Here is a 2659-nt window from a genome sequence, read left to right as displayed (position 1 = left end):
ACTCCGGCCGCATTGCAAAAATTCGGATACGTATCCGATCTAGAACCACATATTAAAGTGAGCCAGGTCGGATATGAAAAAAATCGGAAATGAGCCGTTCAGACTGACATAAAAAAGTCAGATACATGTCGCATTTGGGCAAAAAAAAAAAAAAAAACAATCTGGGCTGCATTTGTCTGCAGTGTAACGTAGCCTAAATTGTCCCTAAGTGTGATTGTGAGTATGAATGGTTGTTCGGGCAACCAGTTCAAGGCGAACTCCGCCTACTGCCCGAAAACAGGTGGGACAGGCATGCCCGCGACCCTTGTCAGGATAAGCAGTTCAGATAATGGATGGATGATACTTAACTCCTCCCCTCCAGTTTTGAACATTTAGCAATCGTGTCCATTCTGTCATTATGAGGTTTAAGAAAGTTTTTTTTTTTTATGTTTTCAGTGACATTACGACCAGCATTGTCTTTCTTCAGAGGAGGGTGAAACCGCGGATAGTTTCAGAATAAATGTACACCAGCATTTCATAATTTTCATCATACCATGTGTGTAGTTGGTTGTTGTCAAGTGCAACATGTCCACTCTGTCATAGGAAATTATAAATTAATATGAATGTTCAGAAATTTGAATTATGTTTGTTGAACACCTCCGTACATTCATATTTCTAACTAAATCATGTCACTCAATGAAGGTCCACCGTTTGTCCATTAAATGCTAACATTAGCCAAAAATGTCCACCCTGTGTGTGCGTGTGTGAGCTTGGCCAACATGTATTCCTGGCAGCAGAATATCAACTTAATACAATGACTATGACGTTTAGTAGAAATTCTCAGCTTTATTTGGTGAAATGGCGAAGTTACAGGGAAATCGTATTAGCTCAGGCCACATAGTATTACCTTCCTTGAAAAAGCCCTTTGTGTAAAAGTACAATAACTGGAAATAAGTTTAAATGGAACTTTTTATGACAACATGAACTTAACTTCCAAGAGCTGTGTCGCGCCATTTGAAACTTGGATACATTTTTAAGTTGCAGCCTTACTTTGTGGTTGAAAGAAAGAACTTGTTGCAATAGACATGATTCAAATCTCACCTTGAAGAGAATTATTCACACTTGTATTGATAAATTCCTGTTTTTAATTCTCCAGAAAACTAAGACATTTTGAGCCATCATTTTCCCTCGACTCAATCAGTGAAGGGCAACCTCGAATGTTCTTCAAAGTAGAGCACTGGCCAATTAGAAAATTCAAAAATGACATCAGAGCAAAATGATGTGTGGAGAAACATTTCAGAGATTACTTAACTCTCTTTGTGTCCCCTTCCTGTTCAATGTGCAGTATCTGTATATTTTTCTCCCTCTTGAGTCTTTGAACACAGCCTTGAGGGGTTTTCTTCTACTGTAACAGCAAGTGAAAAATCACTCGTCCTTCATCAGGGTAAATGGGAGGAGATGAAAGAAGGGGAGCTTGGTGATGGGCTGAGAAATTTACATTCTGGTCTGGTTTGATTCTGAAAAATATCACAGGGACAAATATTGGGGAAATGTAAAGAGAAATATGTATTTTAAAAATGCCATAAAGCTATGACAAATGATAGCAGTTACAATTAATCTTCCTTTGCCACATCGTCTACAGGGCATAAAGTTTATGTCGCCAAGCTGTGACTAATCGATCAATAACAAGAACCGAGGCCTATGTAATATAGGAAGAAAAAAAAGATTTATGTTCACTTTTGTCCTGTGGATACCAAAATTATGCAGATAGTACGGAGACAGGAAAACTCAATTCAACTTTATTAATATATCTCATTCGCAACAGATGCAGCTGTACCAAAACACTGTAAACAAAACATATATAAATAATAACAACACAATCGAAAATAACATTCAACAAAATCGTCTCCAATCAAAATATACTCGCACTGGCACTTCACACTCAGTAAGTATATAATTGTATTTCTTCTTGTTGTTTGCAGCTATTAGTCGATGAGAGAGGAGCAAAGCTGAAGTCTCCATTGACCAGTATGAGGGTGCCGGGATCATAGAGATTGCAATCACAGTGAACGTGTCAGAATCTTTCAGCCAATCACAGCCTATCAGCCACAGTCAGCTCCATTGACTTATTTACGGCTTTGCCGAGGATGCAATGATTGTTAGATTGTCAAATATCCATCCATGAAAGACACTATGTCATGAATCCCTTCCGCCAGCATCCATGCCTTGCCATGTCATGTTTGCCAGTCCCTGTGGCTGTTTGGCATTCTGCTATCAAGACGATGAATTGTGAGTTCCCTGTCCTGCTCTCTGAGAATTGTGGACAACAATTAAGTATCAGCGTTCATGACCTGCGACCTTAGGATTATGGCGCACTAAATTACTTTGGTCTTCACGTTTCACCCTCTCGGACATGGAATTATCGGTTCTGTATCTTGGCTTTGAAGACACTGATCACATTTGATATCAAAATTATTATTAAAAGTCATTTCCAACTACTTTTGTGTTTCAGTGTGCAACATTTGGGTCCTACACCACCTTTGCTGCCTTGTGTCAGCGTCCATCACTCACGTTTGCGACGTGCTGAGTTTGAAGGTAAAGAAGCAACTCTAGTCTCACAGCCAATAGTTCGTCTGGTGGCGAGAAACACAGAGAAAGAATGGATCGGATCAATTATCCC

At 39.3% G+C, this 2659-nt stretch overlaps 1 long non-coding RNA gene across 1 annotated transcript in view; it reads right to left on the bottom strand.

Annotated features, from left to right (window-relative positions):
* Window positions 1–2635: 2635 nt before the first annotated feature.
* Window positions 2636–2659, bottom strand: part of LOC147179797 (uncharacterized) — a 14955-nt gene continuing 14931 nt past the window's right edge. Inside the window, exon 3 of the long non-coding RNA XR_015094106.1 lies at window positions 2636–2659. This exon is cut by the window's right edge and continues 2456 nt beyond it. This is a non-coding gene — a long non-coding RNA (uncharacterized LOC147179797).

The sequence above is a fragment of the Leptonotus elevatus genome, chromosome 2 (assembly GCF_054856555.1).
Source record: "Leptonotus elevatus isolate MCC_2025b chromosome 2, RoL_Lele_1.0, whole genome shotgun sequence".
NCBI classification, from domain to species: domain Eukaryota; kingdom Metazoa; phylum Chordata; class Actinopteri; order Syngnathiformes; family Syngnathidae; genus Leptonotus; species Leptonotus elevatus.
The sequence above is the reverse complement of the archived record's forward strand: the minus strand, read 5'-3'. Positions and strand labels throughout refer to the sequence as shown.